The following is a 24,697-nucleotide window of genomic DNA, read 5'->3' as shown; positions in this document are numbered from 1 at the left end:
ATTGAAAAACAATTTCAAGAAATTTGTTATTGAAAACAAAATATTCATCGCCAACGACATCCCGTATTCCCAAGCGGTCACCCTTCCAAGTACTAACGGGACTCGACGTAACTTAACTTCTGGGAGCTGACGAGACCAGGTGCGTTCTACGTGATATGGCCGTTGACATTCAAAAATGAAAAATTACCCTCCCAGTCCCAATGGATGAATAGAAAATCACTTCAAAGTGATAGAAATGTTTGTTCATTGAATTTGGACTCGTAACCATCGCGAATAAAAAAGCGCGATAAACTTTGAAAAACTCGCAATGAAATTTATCCAGAATCATTCAAATAGATGAATTGAAACTATCTCTATGCCATTGATATTTTTGATCTACGAATTTGGACTGGTAACCATCGTGATTGAAAAAAAATTACAAGAAATTTGTTATTGAAAACAAAATATTCATCGCCAACGACATCCCGTATTCCCAAGCGGTCACCCTTCCAAGTACTAACGGGACTCGACGTAACTTAACTTCTGGGAGCTGACGAGACCAGGTGCGTTCTACGTGATATGGCCGTTGACATTCAAAAATGAAAAATTACCCTCCCAGTCCCAATGGATGAATAGAAAATCACTTCAAAGTGATAGAAATGTTTGTTCATTGAATTTGGACTCGTAACCATCGCGAATAAAAAAGCGCGATAAACTTTGAAAAACTCGCAATGAAATTTATCCAGAATCATTCAAATAGATGAATTGAAACTATCTCTATGCCATTGATATTTTTGATCTACGAATTTGGACTGGTAACCATCGTGATTGAAAAAAAATTACAAGAAATTTGTTATTGAAAACAAAATATTCATCGCCAACGACATCCCGTATTCCCAAGCGGTCACCCTTCCAAGTACTAACGGGACTCGACGTAACTTAACTTCTGGGAGCTGACGAGACCAGGTGCGTTCTACGTGATATGGCCGTTGACATTCAAAAATGAAAAATTACCCTCCCAGTCCCAATGGATGAATAGAAAATCACTTCAAAGTGATAGAAATGTTTGTTCATTGAATTTGGACTCGTAACCATCGCGAATAAAAAAGCGCGATAAACTTTGAAAAACTCGCAATGAAATTTATCCAGAATCATTCAAATAGATGAATTGAAACTATCTCTATGCCATTGATATTTTTGATCTACGAATTTGGACTGGTAACCATCGTGATTGAAAAACAATTTCAAGAAATTTGTTATTGAAAACAAAATATTCATCGCCAACGACATCCCGTATTCCCAAGCGGTCACCCTTCCAAGTACTAACGGGACTCGACGTAACTTAACTTCTGGGAGCTGACGAGACCAGGTGCGTTCTACGTGATATGGCCGTTGACATTCAAAAATGAAAAATTACCCTCCCAGTCCCAATGGATGAATAGAAAATCACTTCAAAGTGATAGAAATGTTTGTTCATTGAATTTGGACTCGTAACCATCGCGAATAAAAAAGCGCGATAAACTTTGAAAAACTCGCAATGAAATTTATCCAGAATCATTCAAATAGATGAATTGAAACTATCTCTATGCCATTGATATTTTTGATCTACGAATTTGGACTGGTAACCATCGTGATTGAAAAACAATTTCAAGAAATTTGTTATTGAAAACAAAATATTCATCGCCAACGACATCCCGTATTCCCAAGCGGTCACCCTTCCAAGTACTAACGGGACTCGACGTAACTTAACTTCTGGGAGCTGACGAGACCAGGTGCGTTCTACGTGATATGGCCGTTGACATTCAAAAATGAAAAATTACCCTCCCAGTCCCAATGGATGAATAGAAAATCACTTCAAAGTGATAGAAATGTTTGTTCATTGAATTTGGACTCGTAACCATCGCGAATAAAAAAGCGCGATAAACTTTGAAAAACTCGCAATGAAATTTATCCAGAATCATTCAAATAGATGAATTGAACCTATCTCTATGCCATTGATATTTTTGATCTACGAATTTGGACTGGTAACCATCGCGAATAAAAAAGCGCGATAAACTTTGAAAAACTCGCAATGAAATTTATCCAGAATCATTCAAATAGATGAATTGAAACTATCTCTATGCCATTGATATTTTTGATCTACGAATTTGGACTGGTAACCATCGTGATTGAAAAACAATTTCAAGAAATTTGTTATTGAAAACAAAATATTCATCGCCAACGACATCCCGTATTCCCAAGCGGTCACCCTTCCAAGTACTAACGGGACTCGACGTAACTTAACTTCTGGGAGCTGACGAGACCAGGTGCGTTCTACGTGATATGGCCGTTGACATTCAAAAATGAAAAATTACCCTCCCAGTCCCAATGGATGAATAGAAAATCACTTCAAAGTGATAGAAATGTTTGTTCATTGAATTTGGACTCGTAACCATCGCGAATAAAAAAGCGCGATAAACTTTGAAAAACTCGCAATGAAATTTATCCAGAATCATTCAAATAGATGAATTGAACCTATCTCTATGCCATTGATATTTTTGATCTACGAATTTGGACTGGTAACCATCGCGATTAAAAAACGCGATAAACTTTGAAAAACTCTCAATGGAATTGATCCAGAATCATTCTTATAGATGAATTGAACCTATCTCTAAGGCATTGAAATGTTTTATCTACGAATTTGGACTGGTAACCATCGTGATTGAAAAAAAAATTTCAAGAAATTTGTTATTGAAAACAAACTATTCATCGCAAACGACATCCCGTATTCCCAAGCGGTCACCCTTCCAAGTACTAACGGGACTCGACGTAACTTAACTTCTGGGAGCTGACGAGACCAGGTGCGTTCTACGTGATATGGCCGTTGACATTCAAAAATGAAAAATTACCCTCCCAGTCCCAATGGATGAATAGAAAATCACTTCAAAGTGATAGAAATGTTTGTTCATTGAATTTGGACTCGTAACCATCGCGAATAAAAAAGCGCGATAAACTTTGAAAAACTCGCAATGAAATTTATCCAGAATCATTCAAATAGATGAATTGAACCTATCTCTATGCCATTGATATTTTTGATCTACGAATTTGGACTGGTAACCATCGTGATTGAAAAAAAATTTCAAGAAATTTGTTATTGAAAACAAAATATTCATCGCCAACGACATCCCGTATTCCCAAGCGGTCACCCTTCCAAGTACTAACGGGACTCGACGTAACTTAACTTCTGGGAGCTGACGAGACCAGGTGTGTTCTACGTGATATGGCCGTTGACATTCAAAAATGAAAAATTACCCTCCCAGTCCCAATGGATGAATAGAAAATCACTTCAAAGTGATAGAAATGTTTGTTCATTGAATTTGGACTCGTAACCATCGCGAATAAAAAAGCGCGATAAACTTTGAAAAACTCGCAATGAAATTTATCCAGAATCATTCAAATAGATGAATTGAACCTATCTCTATGCCATTGATATTTTTGATCTACGAATTTGGACTGGTAACCATCGTGATTGAAAAAAAATTTCAAGAAATTTGTTATTGAAAACAAAATATTCATCGCCAACGACATCCCGTATTCCCAAGCGGTCACCCTTCCAAGTACTAACGGGACTCGACGTAACTTAACTTCTGGGAGCTGACGAGACCAGGTGCGTTCTACGTGATATGGCCGTTGACATTCAAAAATGAAAAATTACCCTCCCAGTCCCAATGGATGAATAAGAAAATCACTTCAAAGTGATAGAAATGTTTGTTCATTGAATTTGGACTCGTAACCATCGCGAATAAAAAAGCGCGATAAACTTTGAAAAACTCGGAATGAAATTTATCCAGAATCATTCCTATAGATGAATTGAACCTATCTCTATGCCATTGATATTTTTGATCTACCAATTTGGACTGGTAATCATCGCGATTAAAAAACGCGATAAATTTTGAAAAACTCTCAATGGAATTGATACAGAATCATTCTTATAGATGAATTGAACCTATCTCTAAGGCATTGAAATGTTTTATCTACGAATTTGGACTGGTAACCATCGTGATTGAGAAAAAAAATTTCAAGAAATTTGTTATTGAAAACAAACTATTCATCGCCAACGACATCCCGTATTCCCAAGCGGTCACCCTTCCAAGTACTAACGGGACTCGACGTAACTTAACTTCTGGGAGCTGACGAGACCAGGTGCGTTCTACGTGATATGGCCGTTGACATTCAAAAATGAAAAATTACCCTCCCAGTCCCAATGGATGAATAGAAAATCACTTCAAAGTGATAGAAATGTTTGTTCATTGAATTTGGACTCGTAACCATCGCGAATAAAAAAGCGCGATAAACTTTGAAAAACTCGCAATGAAATTTATCCAGAATCATTCCTATAGATGAATTGAACCTATCTCTATGCCATTGATATTTTTGATCTACGAATTTGGACTGGTAACCATCGTGATTAAAAAAAAATTTCAAGAAATTTGTTATTGAAAACAAACTATTCATCGCCAACGACATCCCGTATTCCCAAGCGGTCACCCTTCCAAGTACTAACGGGACTCGACGTAACTTAACTTCTGGGAGCTGACGAGACCAGGTGCGTTCTACGTGATATGGCCGTTGACATTCAAAAATGAAAAATTACCCTCCCAGTCCCAATGGATGAATAGAAAATCACTTCAAAGTGATAGAAATGTTTGTTCATTGAATTTGGACTCGTAACCATCGCGAATAAAAAAGCGCGATAAACTTTGAAAAACTCGCAATGAAATTTATCCAGAATCATTCCTATAGATGAATTGAACCTATCTCTATGCCATTGATATTTTTGATCTACGAATTTGGACTGGTAACCATCGTGATTGAAAAAAAATTTCAAGAAATTTGTTATTGAAAACAAACTATTCATCGCCAACGACATCCCGTATTCCCAAGCGGTCACCCTTCCAAGTACTAACGGGACTCGACGTAACTTAACTTCTGGGAGCTGACGAGACCAGGTGTGTTCTACGTGATATGGCCGTTGACATTCAAAAATGAAAAATTACCCTCCCAGTCCCAATGGATGAATAGAAAATCACTTCAAAGTGATAGAAATGTTTGTTCATTGAATTTGGACTCGTAACCATCGCGAATAAAAAAGCGCGATAAACTTTGAAAAACTCGCAATGAAATTTATCCAGAATCATTCAAATAGATGAATTGAACCTATCTCTATGCCATTGATATTTTTGATCTACGAATTTGGACTGGTAACCATCGCGATTAAAAAACGCGATAAACTTTGAAAAACTCTCAATGGAATTGATCCAGAATCATTCTTATAGATGAATTGAACCTATCTCTAAGGCATTGAAATGTTTTATCTACGAATTTGGACTGGTAACCATCGTGATTGAAAAAAAAATTTCAAGAAATTTGTTATTGAAAACAAACTATTCATCGCAAACGACATCCCGTATTCCCAAGCGGTCACCCTTCCAAGTACTAACGGGACTCGACGTAACTTAACTTCTGGGAGCTGACGAGACCAGGTGCGTTCTACGTGATATGGCCGTTGACATTCAAAAATGAAAAATTACCCTCCCAGTCCCAATGGATGAATAGAAAATCACTTCAAAGTGATAGAAATGTTTGTTCATTGAATTTGGACTCGTAACCATCGCGAATAAAAAAGCGCGATAAACTTTGAAAAACTCGCAATGAAATTTATCCAGAATCATTCAAATAGATGAATTGAACCTATCTCTATGCCATTGATATTTTTGATCTACGAATTTGGACTGGTAACCATCGTGATTGAAAAAAAATTTCAAGAAATTTGTTATTGAAAACAAAATATTCATCGCCAACGACATCCCGTATTCCCAAGCGGTCACCCTTCCAAGTACTAACGGGACTCGACGTAACTTAACTTCTGGGAGCTGACGAGACCAGGTGTGTTCTACGTGATATGGCCGTTGACATTCAAAAATGAAAAATTACCCTCCCAGTCCCAATGGATGAATAGAAAATCACTTCAAAGTGATAGAAATGTTTGTTCATTGAATTTGGACTCGTAACCATCGCGAATAAAAAAGCGCGATAAACTTTGAAAAACTCGCAATGAAATTTATCCAGAATCATTCAAATAGATGAATTGAACCTATCTCTATGCCATTGATATTTTTGATCTACGAATTTGGACTGGTAACCATCGTGATTGAAAAAAAATTTCAAGAAATTTGTTATTGAAAACAAAATATTCATCGCCAACGACATCCCGTATTCCCAAGCGGTCACCCTTCCAAGTACTAACGGGACTCGACGTAACTTAACTTCTGGGAGCTGACGAGACCAGGTGCGTTCTACGTGATATGGCCGTTGACATTCAAAAATGAAAAATTACCCTCCCAGTCCCAATGGATGAATAAGAAAATCACTTCAAAGTGATAGAAATGTTTGTTCATTGAATTTGGACTCGTAACCATCGCGAATAAAAAAGCGCGATAAACTTTGAAAAACTCGGAATGAAATTTATCCAGAATCATTCCTATAGATGAATTGAACCTATCTCTATGCCATTGATATTTTTGATCTACCAATTTGGACTGGTAATCATCGCGATTAAAAAACGCGATAAATTTTGAAAAACTCTCAATGGAATTGATACAGAATCATTCTTATAGATGAATTGAACCTATCTCTAAGGCATTGAAATGTTTTATCTACGAATTTGGACTGGTAACCATCGTGATTGAGAAAAAAAATTTCAAGAAATTTGTTATTGAAAACAAACTATTCATCGCCAACGACATCCCGTATTCCCAAGCGGTCACCCTTCCAAGTACTAACGGGACTCGACGTAACTTAACTTCTGGGAGCTGACGAGACCAGGTGCGTTCTACGTGATATGGCCGTTGACATTCAAAAATGAAAAATTACCCTCCCAGTCCCAATGGATGAATAGAAAATCACTTCAAAGTGATAGAAATGTTTGTTCATTGAATTTGGACTCGTAACCATCGCGAATAAAAAAGCGCGATAAACTTTGAAAAACTCGCAATGAAATTTATCCAGAATCATTCCTATAGATGAATTGAACCTATCTCTATGCCATTGATATTTTTGATCTACGAATTTGGACTGGTAACCATCGTGATTAAAAAAAAATTTCAAGAAATTTGTTATTGAAAACAAACTATTCATCGCCAACGACATCCCGTATTCCCAAGCGGTCACCCTTCCAAGTACTAACGGGACTCGACGTAACTTAACTTCTGGGAGCTGACGAGACCAGGTGCGTTCTACGTGATATGGCCGTTGACATTCAAAAATGAAAAATTACCCTCCCAGTCCCAATGGATGAATAGAAAATCACTTCAAAGTGATAGAAATGTTTGTTCATTGAATTTGGACTCGTAACCATCGCGAATAAAAAAGCGCGATAAACTTTGAAAAACTCGCAATGAAATTTATCCAGAATCATTCCTATAGATGAATTGAACCTATCTCTATGCCATTGATATTTTTGATCTACGAATTTGGACTGGTAACCATCGTGATTGAAAAAAAATTTCAAGAAATTTGTTATTGAAAACAAACTATTCATCGCCAACGACATCCCGTATTCCCAAGCGGTCACCCTTCCAAGTACTAACGGGACTCGACGTAACTTAACTTCTGGGAGCTGACGAGACCAGGTGTGTTCTACGTGATATGGCCGTTGACATTCAAAAATGAAAAATTACCCTCCCAGTCCCAATGGATGAATAGAAAATCACTTCAAAGTGATAGAAATGTTTGTTCATTGAATTTGGACTCGTAACCATCGCGAATAAAAAAGCACGATAAACTTTGAAAAACTCGCAATGAAATTTATCCAGAATCATTCAAATAGATGAATTGAACCTATCTCTATGCCATTGATATTTTTGATCTACGAATTTGGACTGGTAACCATCGTGATTGAAAAAAAATTTCAAGAAATTTGTTATTGAAAACAAAATATTCATCGCCAACGACATCCCGTATTCCCAAGCGGTCACCCTTCCAAGTACTAACGGGACTCGACGTAACTTAACTTCTGGGAGCTGACGAGACCAGGTGCGTTCTACGTGATATGGCCGTTGACATTCAAAAATGAAAAATTACCCTCCCAGTCCCAATGGATGAATAAGAAAATCACTTCAAAGTGATAGAAATGTTTGTTCATTGAATTTGGACTCGTAACCATCGCGAATAAAAAAGCGCGATAAACTTTGAAAAACTCGGAATGAAATTTATCCAGAATCATTCCTATAGATGAATTGAACCTATCTCTATGCCATTGATATTTTTGATCTACCAATTTGGACTGGTAATCATCGCGATTAAAAAACGCGATAAATTTTGAAAAACTCTCAATGGAATTGATACAGAATCATTCTTATAGATGAATTGAACCTATCTCTAAGGCATTGAAATGTTTTATCTACGAATTTGGACTGGTAACCATCGTGATTGAGAAAAAAAATTTCAAGAAATTTGTTATTGAAAACAAACTATTCATCGCCAACGACATCCCGTATTCCCAAGCGGTCACCCTTCCAAGTACTAACGGGACTCGACGTAACTTAACTTCTGGGAGCTGACGAGACCAGGTGCGTTCTACGTGATATGGCCGTTGACATTCAAAAATGAAAAATTACCCTCCCAGTCCCAATGGATGAATAGAAAATCACTTCAAAGTGATAGAAATGTTTGTTCATTGAATTTGGACTCGTAACCATCGCGAATAAAAAAGCGCGATAAACTTTGAAAAACTCGCAATGAAATTTATCCAGAATCATTCCTATAGATGAATTGAACCTATCTCTATGCCATTGATATTTTTGATCTACGAATTTGGACTGGTAACCATCGTGATTGAAAAAAAATTTCAAGAAATTTGTTATTGAAAACAAACTATTCATCGCCAACGACATCCCGTATTCCCAAGCGGTCACCCTTCCAAGTACTAACGGGACTCGACGTAACTTAACTTCTGGGAGCTGACGAGACCAGGTGCGTTCTACGTGATATGGCCGTTGACATTCAAAAATGAAAAATTACCCTCCCAGTCCCAATGGATGAATAGAAAATCACTTCAAAGTGATAGAAATGTTTGTTCATTGAATTTGGACTCGTAACCATCGCGAATAAAAAGGCGCGATAAACTTTGAAAAACTCGCAATGAAATTTATCCAGAATCATTCCTATAGATGAATTGAACCTATCTCTATGCCATTGATATTTTTGATCTACGAATTTGGACTGGTAACCATCGTGATTGAAAAAAAATTTCAAGAAATTTGTTATTGAAAACAAACTATTCATCGCCAACGACATCCCGTATTCCCAAGCGGTCACCCTTCCAAGTACTAACGGGACTCGACGTAACTTAACTTCTGGGAGCTGACGAGACCAGGTGCGTTCTACGTGATATGGCCGTTGACATTCAAAAATGAAAAATTACCCTCCCAGTCCCAATGGATGAATAGAAAATCACTTCAAAGTGATAGAAATGTTTGTTCATTGAATTTGGACTCGTAACCATCGCGAATAAAAAAGCGCGATAAACTTTGAAAAACTCGCAATGAAATTTATCCAGAATCATTCCTATAGATGAATTGAACCTATCTCTATGCCATTGATATTTTTGATCTACGAATTTGGACTGGTAACCATCGTGATTGAAAAAAAATTTCAAGAAATTTGTTATTGAAAACAAACTATTCATCGCCAACGACATCCCGTATTCCCAAGCGGTCACCCTTCCAAGTACTAACGGGACTCGACGTAACTTAACTTCTGTGAGCTGACGAGACCAGGTGCGTTCTACGTGATATGGCCGTTGACATTCAAAAATGAAAAATTACCCTCCCATTCCCAATGGATGAATAAGAAAATCACTTCAAAGTGATAGAAATGTTTGTTCATTGAATTTGGACTCGTAACCATCGCGAATAAAAAAGCGCGATAAACTTTGAAAAACTCGCAATGAAATTTATCCAGAATCATTCAAATAGATGAATTGAACCTATCTCTATGCCATTGATATTTTTGATCTACGAATTTGGACTGGTAACCATCGCGATTAAAAAACGCGATAAACTTTGAAAAACTCTCAATGGAATTGATCCAGAATCATTCTTATAGATGAATTGAACCTATCTCTAAGGCATTGAAATGTTTTATCTACGAATTTGGACTGGTAACCATCGTGATTGAAAAAAAAATTTCAAGAAATTTGTTATTGAAAACAAAATATTCATCGCCAACGACATCCCGTATTCCCAAGCGGTCACCCTTCCAAGTACTAACGGGACTGGACGTAACTTAACTTCTGGGAGCTGACGAGACCAGGTGCGTTCTACGTGATATGGCCGTTGACATTCAAAAATGAAAAATTACCCTCCCAGTCCCAATGGATGAATAAGAAAATCACTTCAAAGTGATAGAAATGTTTGTTCATTGAATTTGGACTCGTAACCATCGCGAATAAAAAAGCGCGATAAACTTTGAAAAACTCGCAATGAAATTTATCCAGAATCATTCAAATAGATGAATTGAACCTATCTCTATGCCATTGATATTTTTGATCTACGAATTTGGACTGGTAACCATCGCGATTAAAAAACGCGATAAACTTTGAAAAACTCTCAATGGAATTGATCCAGAATCATTCTTATAGATGAATTGAACCTATCTCTAAGGCATTGAAATGTTTTATCTACGAATTTGGACTGGTAACCATCGTGATTGAAAAAAAAATTTCAAGAAATTTGTTATTGAAAACAAAATATTCATCGCCAACGACATCCCGTATTCCCAAGCGGTCACCCTTCCAAGTACTAACGGGACTCGACGTAACTTAACTTCTGGGAGCTGACGAGACCAGGTGCGTTCTACGTGATATGGCCGTTGACATTCAAAAATGAAAAATTACCCTCCCAGTCCCAATGGATGAATAAGAAAATCACTTCAAAGTGATAGAAATGTTTGTTCATTGAATTTGGACTCGTAACCATCGCGAATAAAAAAGCGCGATAAACTTTGAAAAACTCGCAATGAAATTTATCCAGAATCATTCAAATAGATGAATTGAACCTATCTCTATGCCATTGATATTTTTGATCTACGAATTTGGACTGGTAACCATCGCGATTAAAAAACGCGATAAACTTTGAAAAACTCTCAATGGAATTGATCCAGAATCATTCTTATAGATGAATTGAACCTATCTCTAAGGCATTGAAATGTTTTATCTACGAATTTGGACTGGTAACCATCGTGACTGAAAAAAAAATTTCAAGAAATTTGTTATTGAAAACAAATATTCATCGCCAACGACATCCCGTATTCCCAAGCGGTCACCCTTCCAAGTACTAACGGGACTCGACGTAACTTAACTTCTGGGAGCTGACGAGACCAGGTGCGTTCTACGTGATATGGCCGTTGACATTCAAAAATGAAAAATTACCCTCCCAGTCCCAATGGATGAATAAGAAAATCACTTCAAAGTGATAGAAATGTTTGTTCATTGAATTTGGACTCGTAACCATCGCGAATAAAAAAGCGCGATAAACTTTGAAAAACTCGCAATGAAATTTATCCAGAATCATTCCTATAGATGAATTGAACCTATCTCTATGCCATTGATATTTTTGATCTACGAATTTGGACTGGTAACCATCGCGATTAAAAAACGCGATAAACTTTGAAAAACTCTCAATGGAATTGATCCAGAATCATTCTTATAGATGAATTGAACCTATCTCTAAGGCATTGAAATGTTTTATCTACGAATTTGGACTGGTAACCATCGTGACTGAAAAAAAAATTTCAAGAAATTTGTTATTGAAAACAAAATATTCATCGCCAACGACATCCCGTATTCCCAAGCGGTCACCCTTCCAAGTACTAACGGGACTCGACGTAACTTAACTTCTGGGAGCTGACGAGACCAGGTGCGTTCTACGTGATATGGCCGTTGACATTCAAAAATGAAAAATTACCCTCCCAGTCCCAATGGATGAATAAGAAAATCACTTCAAAGTGATAGAAATGTTTGTTCATTGAATTTGGACTCGTAACCATCGCGAATAAAAAAGCGCGATAAACTTTGAAAAACTCGCAATGAAATTTATCCAGAATCATTCCTATAGATGAATTGAACCTATCTCTATGCCATTGATATTTTTGATCTACGAATTTGGACTGGTAACCATCGCGATTAAAAAACGTGATAAACTTTGAAAAACTCTCAATGGAATTGATCCAGAATCATTCTCATAGATGAATTGAACCTATCTCTAAGGCATTGAAATGTTTTATCTACGAATTTGGACTGGTAACCATCGTGATTGAAAAAAAAAATTCAAGAAATTTGTTATTGAAAACAAAATATTCATCGCCAACGACATCCCGTATTCCCAAGCGGTCACCCTTCCAAGTACTAACGGGACTCGACGTAACTTAACTTCTGGGAGCTGACGAGACCAGGTGCGTTCTACGTGATATGGCCGTTGACATTCAAAAATGAAAAATTACCCTCCCAGTCCCAATGGATGAATAAGAAAATCACTTCAAAGTGATAGAAATGTTTGTTCATTGAATTTGGACTCGTAACCATCGCGAATAAAAAAGCGCGATAAACTTTGAAAAACTCGCAATGAAATTTATCCAGAATCATTCAAATAGATGAATTGAACCTATCTCTATGCCATTGATATTTTTGATCTACGAATTTGGACTGGTAACCATCGCGATTAAAAAACGCGATAAACTTTGAAAAACTCTCAATGGAATTGATCCAGAATCATTCTCATAGATGAATTGAACCTATCTCTAAGGCATTGAAATGTTTTATCTACGAATTTGGACTGGTAACCATCGTGATTGAAAAAAAAAATTCAAGAAATTTGTTATTGAAAACAAAATATTCATCGCCAACGACATCCCGTATTCCCAAGCGGTCACCCTTCCAAGTACTAACGGGACTCGACGTAACTTAACTTCTGGGAGCTGACGAGACCAGGTGCGTTCTACGTGATATGGCCGTTGACATTCAAAAATGAAAAATTACCCTCCCAGTCCCAATGGATGAATAAGAAAATCACTTCAAAGTGATAGAAATGTTTGTTCATTGAATTTGGACTCGTAACCATCGCGAATAAAAAAGCGCGATAAACTTTGAAAAACTCGCAATGAAATTTATCCAGAATCATTCAAATAGATGAATTGAACCTATCTCTATGCCATTGATATTTTTGATCTACGAATTTGGACTGGTAACCATCGCGATTAAAAAACGCGATAAACTTTGAAAAACTCTCAATGGAATTGATCCAGAATCATTCTTATAGATGAATTGAACCTATCTCTAAGGCATTGAAATGTTTTATCTACGAATTTGGACTGGTAACCATCGTGATTGAAAAAAAAAATTCAAGAAATTTGTTATTGAAAACAAAATATTCATCGCCAACGACATCCCGTATTCCCAAGCGGTCACCCTTCCAAGTACTAACGGGACTCGACGTAACTTAACTTCTGGGAGCTGACGAGACCAGGTGCGTTCTACGTGATATGGCCGTTGACATTCAAAAATGAAAAATTACCCTCCCAGTCCCAATGGATGAATAAGAAAATCACTTCAAAGTGATAGAAATGTTTGTTCATTGAATTTGGACTCGTAACCATCGCGAATAAAAAAGCGCGATAAACTTTGAAAAACTCGCAATGAAATTTATCCAGAATCATTCAAATAGATGAATTGAACCTATCTCTATGCCATTGATATTTTTGATCTACGAATTTGGACTGGTAATCATCGCGATTAAAAAACGCGATAAACTTTGAAAAACTCTCAATGGAATTGATACAGAATCATTCTTATAGATGAATTGAACCTATCTCTAAGGCATTGAAATGTTTTATCTACGAATTTGGACTGGTAACCATCGTGATTGAGAAAAAAAATTTCAAGAAATTTGTTATTGAAAACAAACTATTCATCGCCAACGACATCCCGTATTCCCAAGCGGTCACCCTTCCAAGTACTAACGGGACTCGACGTAACTTAACTTCTGGGAGCTGACGAGACCAGGTGCGTTCTACGTGATATGGCCGTTGACATTCAAAAATGAAAAATTACCCTCCCAGTCCCAATGGATGAATAGAAAATCACTTCAAAGTGATAGAAATGTTTGTTCATTGAATTTGGACTCGTAACCATCGCGAATAAAAAAGCGCGATAAACTTTGAAAAACTCGCAATGAAATTTATCCAGAATCATTCCTATAGATGAATTGAACCTATCTCTATGCCATTGATATTTTTGATCTACGAATTTGGACTGGTAACCATCGTGATTGAAAAAAAATTTCAAGAAATTTGTTATTGAAAACAAACTATTCATCGCCAACGACATCCCGTATTCCCAAGCGGTCACCCTTCCGAGTACTAACGGGACTCGACGTAACTTAACTTCTGGGAGCTGACGAGACCAGGTGCGTTCTACGTGATATGGCCGTTGACATTCAAAAATGAAAAATTACCCTCCCAGTCCCAATGGATGAATAGAAAATCACTTCAAAGTGATAGAAATGTTTGTTCATTGAATTTGGACTCGTAACCATCGCGATTAAAAAACGCGATAAACTTTGAAAAACTCGCAATGAAATTTATCCAGAATCATTCCTATAGATGAATTGAACCTATCTCTATGCCATTGATATTTTTGATCTACGAATTTGGACTGGTAACCATCGTGATTGAAAAAAAATTTCAAGAAATTTGTTATTGAAAACAAACTATTCATCGCCAACGACATCCCGTATTTCCAAGCGGTCACCCTTCCAAGTACTAACGGGACTCGACGTAACTTAACTTCTGGGAGCTGACGAGACCAGGTGCGTTCTACGTGATATGGCCGTTGACATTCAAAAATGAAAAATTACCCTCCCAGTCCCAATGGATGAATAAGAAAATCACTTCAAAGTGATAGAAATGTTTGTTCATTGAATTTGGACTCGTAACCATCGCGAATAAAAAAGCGCGATAAACTTTGAAAAACTCGCAATGAAATTTATCCAGAATCATTCAAATAGATGAATTGAACCTATCTCTATGCCATTGATATTTTTGATCTACGAATTTGGACTGGTAACCATCGCGATTAAAAAACGCGATAAACTTTGAAAAACTCTCAATGGAATTGATCCAGAATCATTCTTATAGATGAATTGAACCTATCTCTAAGGCATTGAAATGTTTTATCTACGAATTTGGACTGGTAACCATCGTGATTGAAAAAAAAAATTCAAGAAATTTGTTATTGAAAACAAAATATTCATCGCCAACGACATCCCGTATTCCCAAGCGGTCACCCTTCCAAGTACTAACGGGACTCGACGTAACTTAACTTCTGGGAGCTGACGAGACCAGGTGCGTTCTACGTGATATGGCCGTTGACATTCAAAAATGAAAAATTACCCTCCCAGTCCCAATGGATGAATAAGAAAATCACTTCAAAGTGATAGAAATGTTTGTTCATTGAATTTGGACTCGTAACCATCGCGAATAAAAAAGCGCGATAAACTTTGAAAAACTCGCAATGAAATTTATCCAGAATCATTCAAATAGATGAATTGAACCTATCTCTATGCCATTGATATTTTTGATCTACGAATTTGGACTGGTAATCATCGCGATTAAAAAACGCGATAAACTTTGAAAAACTCTCAATGGAATTGATACAGAATCATTCTTATAGATGAATTGAACCTATCTCTAAGGCATTGAAATGTTTTATCTACGAATTTGGACTGGTAACCATCGTGATTGAGAAAAAAAATTTCAAGAAATTTGTTATTGAAAACAAACTATTCATCGCCAACGACATCCCGTATTCCCAAGCGGTCACCCTTCCAAGTACTAACGGGACTCGACGTAACTTAACTTCTGGGAGCTGACGAGACCAGGTGCGTTCTACGTGATATGGCCGTTGACATTCAAAAATGAAAAATTACCCTCCCAGTCCCAATGGATGAATAGAAAATCACTTCAAAGTGATAGAAATGTTTGTTCATTGAATTTGGACTCGTAACCATCGCGAATAAAAAAGCGCGATAAACTTTGAAAAACTCGCAATGAAATTTATCCAGAATCATTCCTATAGATGAATTGAACCTATCTCTATGCCATTGATATTTTTGATCTACGAATTTGGACTGGTAACCATCGTGATTGAAAAAAAATTTCAAGAAATTTGTTATTGAAAACAAACTATTCATCGCCAACGACATCCCGTATTCCCAAGCGGTCACCCTTCCAAGTACTAACGGGACTCGACGTAACTTAACTTCTGGGAGCTGACGAGACCAGGTGCGTTCTACGTGATATGGCCGTTGACATTCAAAAATGAAAAATTACCCTCCCAGTCCCAATGGATGAATAAGAAAATCACTTCAAAGTGATAGAAATGTTTGTTCATTGAATTTGGACTCGTAACCATCGCGAATAAAAAAGCGCGATAAACTTTGAAAAACTCGCAATGAAATTTATCCAGAATCATTCAAATAGATGAATTGAACCTATCTCTATGCCATTGATATTTTTGATCTACGAATTTGGACTGGTAACCATCGCGATTAAAAAACGCGATAAACTTTGAAAAACTCTCAATGGAATTGATCCAGAATCATTCTTATAGATGAATTGAACCTATCTCTAAGGCATTGAAATGTTTTATCTACGAATTTGGACTGGTAACCATCGTGATTGAAAAAAAAAATTCAAGAAATTTGTTATTGAAAACAAAATATTCATCGCCAACGACATCCCGTATTCCCAAGCGGTCACCCTTCCAAGTACTAACGGGACTCGACGTAACTTAACTTCTGGGAGCTGACGAGACCAGGTGCGTTCTACGTGATATGGCCGTTGACATTCAAAAATGAAAAATTACCCTCCCAGTCCCAATGGATGAATAAGAAAATCACTTCAAAGTGATAGAAATGTTTGTTCATTGAATTTGGACTCGTAACCATCGCGAATAAAAAAGCGCGATAAACTTTGAAAAACTCGCAATGAAATTTATCCAGAATCATTCAAATAGATGAATTGAACCTATCTCTATGCCATTGATATTTTTGATCTACGAATTTGGACTGGTAATCATCGCGATTAAAAAACGCGATAAACTTTGAAAAACTCTCAATGGAATTGATACAGAATCATTCTTATAGATGAATTGAACCTATCTCTAAGGCATTGAAATGTTTTATCTACGAATTTGGACTGGTAACCATCGTGATTGAGAAAAAAAATTTCAAGAAATTTGTTATTGAAAACAAACTATTCATCGCCAACGACATCCCGTATTCCCAAGCGGTCACCCTTCCAAGTACTAACGGGACTCGACGTAACTTAACTTCTGGGAGCTGACGAGACCAGGTGCGTTCTACGTGATATGGCCGTTGACATTCAAAAATGAAAAATTACCCTCCCAGTCCCAATGGATGAATAGAAAATCACTTCAAAGTGATAGAAATGTTTGTTCATTGAATTTGGACTCGTAACCATCGCGAATAAAAAAGCGCGATAAACTTTGAAAAACTCGCAATGAAATTTATCCAGAATCATTCCTATAGATGAATTGAACCTATCTCTATGCCATTGATATTTTTGATCTACGAATTTGGACTGGTAACCATCGTGATTGAAAAAAAATTTCAAGAAATTTGTTATTGAAAACAAACTATTCATCGCCAACGACATCCCGTATTCCCAAGCGGTCACCCTTCCAAGTACTAACGGGACTCGACGTAACTTAACTTCTGGGAGCTGACGAGACCAGGTGCGTTCTACGTGATATGGCCGTTGACATTCAAAAATGAAAAATTACCCTCCCAGTCCCAATGGATGAATAAGAAAATCACTTCAAAGTGATAGAAATGTTTGTTCATTGAATTTGGACTCGTAACCATCGCGAATAAAAAAGCGCGATAAACTTTGAAAAACTCGCAATGAAATTTATCCAGAATCATTCAAATAGATGAATTGAACCTATCTCTATGCCATTGATATTTTTGATCTACGAATTTGGACTGGTAACCATCGCGATTAAAAAACGCGATAAACTTTGAAAAACTCTCAATGGAATTGATCCAGAATCATTCTTATAGATGAATTGAACCTATCTCTAAGGCATTGAAATGTTTTATCTACGAATTTGGACTGGTAACCATCGTGATTGAAAAAAAAAATTCAAGAAATTTGTTATTGAAAACAAAATATTCATCGCCAACGACATCCCGTATTCCCAAGCGGTCACCCTTCCAAGTACTAACGGGACTCGACGTAACTTAACTTCTGGGAGCTGACGAGACCAGGTGCGTTCTACGTGATATGGCCGTTGACATTCAAAAATGAAAAATTACCCTCCCAGTCCCAATGGATGAATAAGAAAATCACTTCAAAGTGATAGAAATGTTTGTTCATTGAATTTGGACTCGTAACCATCGCGAATAAAAAAGCGCGATAAACTTTGAAAAACTCGCAATGAAATTTATCCAGAATCATTCAAATAGATGAATTGAACCTATCTCTATGCCATTGATATTTTTGATCTACGAATTTGGACTGGTAATCATCGCGATTAAAAAACGCGATAAACTTTGAAAAACTCTCAATGGAATTGATACAGAATCATTCTTATAGATGAATTGAACCTATCTCTAAGGCATTGAAATGTTTTATCTACGAATTTGGACTGGTAACCATCGTGATTGAGAAAAAAAATTTCAAGAAATTTGTTATTGAAAACAAACTATTCATCGCCAACGACATCCCGTATTCCCAAGCGGTCACCCTTCCAAGTACTAACGGGACTCGACGTAACTTAACTTCTGGGAGCTGACGAGACCAGGTGCGTTCTACGTGATATGGCCGTTGACATTCAAAAATGAAAAATTACCCTCCCAGTCCCAATGGATGAATAAGAAAATCACTTCAAAGTGATAGAAATGTTTGTTCATTGAATTTGGACTCGTAACCATCGCGAATAAAAAAGCGCGATAAACTTTGAAAAACTCGCAATGAAATTTATCCAGAATCATTCAAATAGATGAATTGAACCTATCTCTATGCCATTGATATTTTTGATCTACGAATTTGGACTGGTAACCATCGCGATTAAAAAACGCGATAAACTTTGAAAAACTCTCAATGGAATTGATCCAGAATCATTCTTATAGATGAATTGAACCTATCTCTAAGGCATTGAAATGTTTTATCTACGAATTTGGACTGGTAACCATCGTGATTGAAAAAAAAAATTCAAGAAATTTGTTATTGAAAACAAAATATTCATCGCCAACGACATCCCGTATTCCCAAGCGGTCACCCTTCCAAGTACTAACGGGACTCGACGTAACTTAACTTCTGGGAGCTGACGAGACCAGGTGCGTTCTACGTGATATGGCCGTTGACATTCAAAAATGAAAAATTACCCTCCCAGTCCCAATGGATGAATAAGAAAATCACTTCAAAGTGATAGAAATGTTTGTTCATTGAATTTGGACTCGTAACCATCGCGAATAAAAAAGCGCGATAAACTTTGAAAAACTCGCAATGAAATTTATCCAGAATCATTCAAATAGATGAATTGAACCTATCTCTATGCCATTGATATTTTTGATCTACGAATTTGGACTGGTAATCATCGCGATTAAAAAACGCGATAAACTTTGAAAAACTCTCAATGGAATTGATACAGAATCATTCTTATAGATGAATTGAACCTATCTCTAAGGCATTGAAATGTTTTATCTACGAATTTGGACTGGTAACCATCGTGATTGAGAAAAAAAATTTCAAGAAATTTGTTATTGAAAACAAACTATTCATCGCCAACGACATCCCGTATTCCCAAGCGGTCACCCTTCCAAGTACTAACGGGACTCGACGTAACTTAACTTCTGGGAGCTGACGAGACCAGGTGCGTTCTACGTGATATGGCCGTTGACATTCAAAAATGAAAAATTACCCTCCCAGTCCCAATGGATGAATAGAAAATCACTTCAAAGTGATAGAAATGTTTGTTCATTGAATTTGGACTCGTAACCATCGCGAATAAAAAAGCGCGATAAACTTTGAAAAACTCGCAATGAAATTTATCCAGAATCATTCCTATAGATGAATTGAACCTATCTCTATGCCATTGATATTTTTGATCTACGAATTTGGACTGGTAACCATCGTGATTGAAAAAAAATTTCAAGAAATTTGTTATTGAAAACAAACTATTCATCGCCAACGACATCCCGTATTCCCAAGCGGTCACCCTTCCAAGTACTAACGGGACTCGACGTAACTTAACTTCTGGGAGCTGACGAGACCAGGTGCGTTCTACGTGATATGGCCGTTGACATTCAAAAATGAAAAATTACCCTCCCAGTCCCAATGGATGAATAAGAAAATCACTTCAAAGTGATAGAAATGTTTGTTCATTGAATTTGGACTCGTAACCATCGCGAATAAAAAAGCGCGATAAACTTTGAAAAACTCGCAATGAAATTTATCCAGAATCATTCAAATAGATGAATTGAACCTATCTCTATGCCATTGATATTTTTGATCTACGAATTTGGACTGGTAACCATCGCGATTAAAAAACGCGATAAACTTTGAAAAACTCTCAATGGAATTGATCCAGAATCATTCTTATAGATGAATTGAACCTATCTCTAAGGCATTGAAATGTTTTATCTACGAATTTGGACTGGTAACCATCGTGATTGAAAAAAAAAATTCAAGAAATTTGTTATTGAAAACAAAATATTCATCGCCAACGACATCCCGTATTCCCAAGCGGTCACCCTTCCAAGTACTAACGGGACTCGACGTAACTTAACTTCTGGGAGCTGACGAGACCAGGTGCGTTCTACGTGATATGGCCGTTGACATTCAAAAATGAAAAATTACCCTCCCAGTCCCAATGGATGAATAAGAAAATCACTTCAAAGTGATAGAAATGTTTGTTCATTGAATTTGGACTCGTAACCATCGCGAATAAAAAAGCGCGATAAACTTTGAAAAACTCGCAATGAAATTTATCCAGAATCATTCAAATAGATGAATTGAACCTATCTCTATGCCATTGATATTTTTGATCTACGAATTTGGACTGGTAATCATCGCGATTAAAAAACGCGATAAACTTTGAAAAACTCTCAATGGAATTGATACAGAATCATTCTTATAGATGAATTGAACCTATCTCTAAGGCATTGAAATGTTTTATCTACGAATTTGGACTGGTAACCATCGTGATTGAGAAAAAAAATTTCAAGAAATTTGTTATTGAAAACAAACTATTCATCGCCAACGACATCCCGTATTCCCAAGCGGTCACCCTTCCAAGTACTAACGGGACTCGACGTAACTTAACTTCTGGGAGCTGACGAGACCAGGTGCGTTCTACGTGATATGGCCGTTGACATTCAAAAATGAAAAATTACCCTCCCAGTCCCAATGGATGAATAAGAAAATCACTTCAAAGTGATAGAAATGTTTGTTCATTGAATTTGGACTCGTAACCATCGCGAATAAAAAAGCGCGATAAACTTTGAAAAACTCGCAATGAAATTTATCCAGAATCATTCAAATAGATGAATTGAACCTATCTCTATGCCATTGATATTTTTGATCTACGAATTTGGACTGGTAACCATCGCGATTAAAAAACGCGATAAACTTTGAAAAACTCTCAATGGAATTGATCCAGAATCATTCTTATAGATGAATTGAACCTATCTCTAAGGCATTGAAATGTTTTATCTACGAATTTGGACTGGTAACCATCGTGATTGAAAAAAAAATTTCAAGAAATTTGTTATTGAAAACAAAATATTCATCGCCAACGACATCCCGTATTCCCAAGCGGTCACCCTTCCAAGTACTAACGGGACTCGACGTAACTTAACTTCTGGGAGCTGACGAGACCAGGTGCGTTCTACGTGATATGGCCGTTGACATTCAAAAATGAAAAATTACCCTCCCAGTCCCAATGGATGAATAAGAAAATCACTTCAAAGTGATAGAAATGTTTGTTCATTGAATTTGGACTCGTAACCATCGCGAATAAAAAAGCGCGATAAACTTTGAAAAACTCGCAATGAAATTTATCCAGAATCATTCCTATAGATGAATTGAACCTATCTCTATGCCATTGATATTTTTGATCTACGAATTTGGACTGGTAACCATCGTGATTGAAAAAAATTTCAAGAAATTTGTTATTGAAAACAAACTATTCATCGCCAACGACATCCCGTATTCCCAAGCGGTCACCCTTCCAAGTACTAACGGGACTCGACGTAACTTAACTTCTGGGAGCTGACGAGACCAGGTGCGTTCTATGTGATATGGCCGTTGACATTCAAAAATGAAAAATTACCCTCCCAGTCCCAATGGATGAATAAGAAAATCACTTCAAAGTGATAGAAATGTTTGTTCATTGAATTTGGACTCGTAACCATCGCGAATAAAAAAGCGCGATAAACTTTGAAAAACTCGCAATGAAATTTATCCAGAATCATTCAAATAGATGAATTGAACCTATCTCTATGCCATTGATATTTTTGATCTACGAATTTGGACTGGTAACCATCGCGATTAAAAAACGCGATAAACTTTGAAAAACTCTCAATGGAATTGATCCAGAATCATTCTTATAGATGAATTGAACCTATCTCTAAGGCATTGAAATGTTTTATCTACGAATTTGGACTGGTAACCATCGTGATTGAAAAAAAAATTTCAAGAAATTTGTTATTGAAAACAAAATATTCATCGCCAACGACATCCCGTATTCCCAAGCGGTCACCCTTCCAAGTACTAACGGGACTCGACGTAACTTAACTTCTGGGAGCTGACGAGACCAGGTGCGTTCTACGTGATATGGCCGTTGACATTCAAAAATGAAAAATTACCCTCCCAGTCCCAATGGATGAATAAGAAAATCACTTCAAAGTGATAGAAATGTTTGTTCATTGAATTTGGACTCGTAACCATCGCGAATAAAAAAGCGCGATAAACTTTGAAAAACTCGCAATGAAATTTATCCAGAATCATTCCTATAGATGAATTGAACCTATCTCTATGCCATTGATATTTTTGATCTACGAATTTGGACTGGTAATCATCGCGATTAAAAAACGCGATAAACTTTGAAAAACTCTCAATGGAATTGATACAGAATCATTCTTATAGATGAATTGAACCTATCTCTAAGGCATTGAAATGTTTTATCTACGAATTTGGACTGGTAACCATCGTGATTGAGAAAAAAAATTTCAAGAAATTTGTTATTGAAAACAAACTATTCATCGCCAACGACATCCCGTATTCCCAAGCGGTCACCCTTCCAAGTACTAACGGGACTCGACGTAACTTAACTTCTGGGAGCTGACGAGACCAGGTGCGTTCTACGTGATATGGCCGTTGACATTCAAAAATGAAAAATTACCCTCCCATTCCCAATGGATGAATAGAAAATCACTTCAAAGTGATAGAAATGTTTGTTCATTGAATTTGGACTCGTAACCATCGCGAATAAAAAAGCGCGATAAACTTTGAAAAACTCGCAATGAAATTTATCCAGAATCATTCCTATAGATGAATTGAACCTATCTCTATGCCATTGATATTTTTGATCTACGAATTTGGACTGGTAACCATCGTGATTGAAAAAAAATTTCAAGAAATTTGTTATTGAAAACAAAATATTCATCGCCAACGACATCCCGTATTCCCAAGCGGTCACCCTTCCAAGTACTAACGGGACTCGACGTAACTTAACTTCTGGGAGCTGACGAGACCAGGTGCGTTCTACGTGATATGGCCGTTGACATTCAAAAATGAAAATTTACCCTCCCAGTCCAAATGGATGAATAGAAAATCACTTCAAAGTGATAGAAATGTTTGTTCATTGAATTTGGACTCGTAACCATCGCGAATAAAAAAGCGCGATAAACTTTGAAAAACTCGCAATGAAATTTATCCAGAATCATTCCTATAGATGAATTGAACCTATCTCTATGCCATTGATATTTTTGATCTACGAATTTGGACTGGTAACCATCGTGATTGAAAAAAAATTTCAAGAAATTTGTTATTGAAAACAAACTATTCATCGCCAACGACATCCCGTATTCCCAAGCGGTCACCCTTCCAAGTACTAACGGGACTCGACGTAACTTAACTTCTGGGAGCTGACGAGACCAGGTGCGTTCTACGTGATATGGCCGTTGACATTCAAAAATGAAAAATTACCCTCCCAGTCCCAATGGATGAATAGAAAATCCCTTCAAAGTGATAGAAATGTTTGTTCATTGAATTTGGACTCGTAACCATCGCGAATAAAAAAGCGCGACAAACTTTGAAAAACTCGCAATGAAATTTATCCAGAATCATTCCTATAGATGAATTGAACCTATCTCTATGCCATTGATATTTTTGATCTACGAATTTGGACTGGTAACCATCGTGATTGAAAAAAAATTTCAAGAAATTTGTTATTGAAAACAAACTATTCATCGCCAACGACATCCCGTATTCCCAAGCGGTCACCCTTCCAAGTACTAACGGGACTCGACGTAACTTAACTTCTGGGAGCTGACGAGACCAGGTGCGTTCTACGTGATATGGCCGTTGACATTCA

At 36.9% G+C, this 24,697-nt stretch overlaps 53 pseudogenes; all 53 read right to left on the bottom strand.

The window, feature by feature from the left end:
* Positions 1–48: 48 nt before the first annotated feature.
* LOC124330509 lies at positions 49–167 on the bottom strand (annotated as a pseudogene).
* Positions 168–451: 284 nt separating this feature from the next.
* On the bottom strand, positions 452–570 carry LOC124330498 (annotated as a pseudogene).
* Positions 571–854: 284 nt separating this feature from the next.
* On the bottom strand, positions 855–973 carry LOC124330487 (annotated as a pseudogene).
* A 284-nt stretch (positions 974–1,257) lies between these two features.
* On the bottom strand, positions 1,258–1,376 carry LOC124330476 (annotated as a pseudogene).
* A 284-nt stretch (positions 1,377–1,660) lies between these two features.
* Positions 1,661–1,779, bottom strand: LOC124330464 (annotated as a pseudogene).
* A 415-nt stretch (positions 1,780–2,194) lies between these two features.
* Positions 2,195–2,313, bottom strand: LOC124330453 (annotated as a pseudogene).
* A 415-nt stretch (positions 2,314–2,728) lies between these two features.
* LOC124334471 lies at positions 2,729–2,847 on the bottom strand (annotated as a pseudogene).
* Positions 2,848–3,131: 284 nt separating this feature from the next.
* LOC124333499 lies at positions 3,132–3,250 on the bottom strand (annotated as a pseudogene).
* A 284-nt stretch (positions 3,251–3,534) lies between these two features.
* On the bottom strand, positions 3,535–3,653 carry LOC124330441 (annotated as a pseudogene).
* A 417-nt stretch (positions 3,654–4,070) lies between these two features.
* On the bottom strand, positions 4,071–4,189 carry LOC124330430 (annotated as a pseudogene).
* Positions 4,190–4,473: 284 nt separating this feature from the next.
* LOC124330419 lies at positions 4,474–4,592 on the bottom strand (annotated as a pseudogene).
* Positions 4,593–4,876: 284 nt separating this feature from the next.
* Positions 4,877–4,995, bottom strand: LOC124333498 (annotated as a pseudogene).
* A 415-nt stretch (positions 4,996–5,410) lies between these two features.
* LOC124334470 lies at positions 5,411–5,529 on the bottom strand (annotated as a pseudogene).
* A 284-nt stretch (positions 5,530–5,813) lies between these two features.
* On the bottom strand, positions 5,814–5,932 carry LOC124333497 (annotated as a pseudogene).
* A 284-nt stretch (positions 5,933–6,216) lies between these two features.
* LOC124330407 lies at positions 6,217–6,335 on the bottom strand (annotated as a pseudogene).
* Positions 6,336–6,752: 417 nt separating this feature from the next.
* Positions 6,753–6,871, bottom strand: LOC124330396 (annotated as a pseudogene).
* A 284-nt stretch (positions 6,872–7,155) lies between these two features.
* LOC124330385 lies at positions 7,156–7,274 on the bottom strand (annotated as a pseudogene).
* Positions 7,275–7,558: 284 nt separating this feature from the next.
* LOC124333496 lies at positions 7,559–7,677 on the bottom strand (annotated as a pseudogene).
* A 284-nt stretch (positions 7,678–7,961) lies between these two features.
* Positions 7,962–8,080, bottom strand: LOC124330373 (annotated as a pseudogene).
* Positions 8,081–8,497: 417 nt separating this feature from the next.
* Positions 8,498–8,616, bottom strand: LOC124330362 (annotated as a pseudogene).
* Positions 8,617–8,900: 284 nt separating this feature from the next.
* LOC124330351 lies at positions 8,901–9,019 on the bottom strand (annotated as a pseudogene).
* Positions 9,020–9,303: 284 nt separating this feature from the next.
* LOC124330339 lies at positions 9,304–9,422 on the bottom strand (annotated as a pseudogene).
* Positions 9,423–9,706: 284 nt separating this feature from the next.
* On the bottom strand, positions 9,707–9,825 carry LOC124335476 (annotated as a pseudogene).
* Positions 9,826–10,241: 416 nt separating this feature from the next.
* LOC124329601 lies at positions 10,242–10,360 on the bottom strand (annotated as a pseudogene).
* Positions 10,361–10,776: 416 nt separating this feature from the next.
* Positions 10,777–10,895, bottom strand: LOC124330327 (annotated as a pseudogene).
* A 415-nt stretch (positions 10,896–11,310) lies between these two features.
* Positions 11,311–11,429, bottom strand: LOC124330315 (annotated as a pseudogene).
* A 416-nt stretch (positions 11,430–11,845) lies between these two features.
* LOC124330303 lies at positions 11,846–11,964 on the bottom strand (annotated as a pseudogene).
* A 416-nt stretch (positions 11,965–12,380) lies between these two features.
* Positions 12,381–12,499, bottom strand: LOC124330291 (annotated as a pseudogene).
* A 416-nt stretch (positions 12,500–12,915) lies between these two features.
* On the bottom strand, positions 12,916–13,034 carry LOC124330280 (annotated as a pseudogene).
* A 416-nt stretch (positions 13,035–13,450) lies between these two features.
* On the bottom strand, positions 13,451–13,569 carry LOC124330268 (annotated as a pseudogene).
* Positions 13,570–13,986: 417 nt separating this feature from the next.
* On the bottom strand, positions 13,987–14,105 carry LOC124330257 (annotated as a pseudogene).
* Positions 14,106–14,389: 284 nt separating this feature from the next.
* Positions 14,390–14,508, bottom strand: LOC124333574 (annotated as a pseudogene).
* Positions 14,509–14,791: 283 nt separating this feature from the next.
* On the bottom strand, positions 14,792–14,910 carry LOC124335012 (annotated as a pseudogene).
* Positions 14,911–15,326: 416 nt separating this feature from the next.
* On the bottom strand, positions 15,327–15,445 carry LOC124330244 (annotated as a pseudogene).
* A 417-nt stretch (positions 15,446–15,862) lies between these two features.
* Positions 15,863–15,981, bottom strand: LOC124330232 (annotated as a pseudogene).
* Positions 15,982–16,265: 284 nt separating this feature from the next.
* LOC124330221 lies at positions 16,266–16,384 on the bottom strand (annotated as a pseudogene).
* A 416-nt stretch (positions 16,385–16,800) lies between these two features.
* Positions 16,801–16,919, bottom strand: LOC124330208 (annotated as a pseudogene).
* Positions 16,920–17,336: 417 nt separating this feature from the next.
* Positions 17,337–17,455, bottom strand: LOC124330196 (annotated as a pseudogene).
* Positions 17,456–17,739: 284 nt separating this feature from the next.
* LOC124330185 lies at positions 17,740–17,858 on the bottom strand (annotated as a pseudogene).
* A 416-nt stretch (positions 17,859–18,274) lies between these two features.
* On the bottom strand, positions 18,275–18,393 carry LOC124330173 (annotated as a pseudogene).
* A 417-nt stretch (positions 18,394–18,810) lies between these two features.
* LOC124330162 lies at positions 18,811–18,929 on the bottom strand (annotated as a pseudogene).
* A 416-nt stretch (positions 18,930–19,345) lies between these two features.
* Positions 19,346–19,464, bottom strand: LOC124330150 (annotated as a pseudogene).
* A 417-nt stretch (positions 19,465–19,881) lies between these two features.
* Positions 19,882–20,000, bottom strand: LOC124330138 (annotated as a pseudogene).
* A 284-nt stretch (positions 20,001–20,284) lies between these two features.
* LOC124330126 lies at positions 20,285–20,403 on the bottom strand (annotated as a pseudogene).
* A 416-nt stretch (positions 20,404–20,819) lies between these two features.
* Positions 20,820–20,938, bottom strand: LOC124330115 (annotated as a pseudogene).
* Positions 20,939–21,355: 417 nt separating this feature from the next.
* On the bottom strand, positions 21,356–21,474 carry LOC124330103 (annotated as a pseudogene).
* Positions 21,475–21,890: 416 nt separating this feature from the next.
* LOC124330089 lies at positions 21,891–22,009 on the bottom strand (annotated as a pseudogene).
* A 284-nt stretch (positions 22,010–22,293) lies between these two features.
* LOC124334855 lies at positions 22,294–22,412 on the bottom strand (annotated as a pseudogene).
* Positions 22,413–22,828: 416 nt separating this feature from the next.
* LOC124330077 lies at positions 22,829–22,947 on the bottom strand (annotated as a pseudogene).
* A 417-nt stretch (positions 22,948–23,364) lies between these two features.
* On the bottom strand, positions 23,365–23,483 carry LOC124330065 (annotated as a pseudogene).
* Positions 23,484–23,767: 284 nt separating this feature from the next.
* On the bottom strand, positions 23,768–23,886 carry LOC124330054 (annotated as a pseudogene).
* Positions 23,887–24,170: 284 nt separating this feature from the next.
* Positions 24,171–24,289, bottom strand: LOC124330042 (annotated as a pseudogene).
* A 284-nt stretch (positions 24,290–24,573) lies between these two features.
* LOC124330030 lies at positions 24,574–24,692 on the bottom strand (annotated as a pseudogene).
* Between the last annotated feature and the right edge of the window lie 5 nt (positions 24,693–24,697).

The sequence above is a fragment of the Daphnia pulicaria genome, chromosome 3 (assembly GCF_021234035.1).
Source record: "Daphnia pulicaria isolate SC F1-1A chromosome 3, SC_F0-13Bv2, whole genome shotgun sequence".
NCBI lineage: Eukaryota > Metazoa > Arthropoda > Branchiopoda > Diplostraca > Daphniidae > Daphnia > Daphnia pulicaria.
Note: the sequence above shows the minus strand (reverse complement) of the source record. Positions and strands in the feature narration are given on the sequence as shown.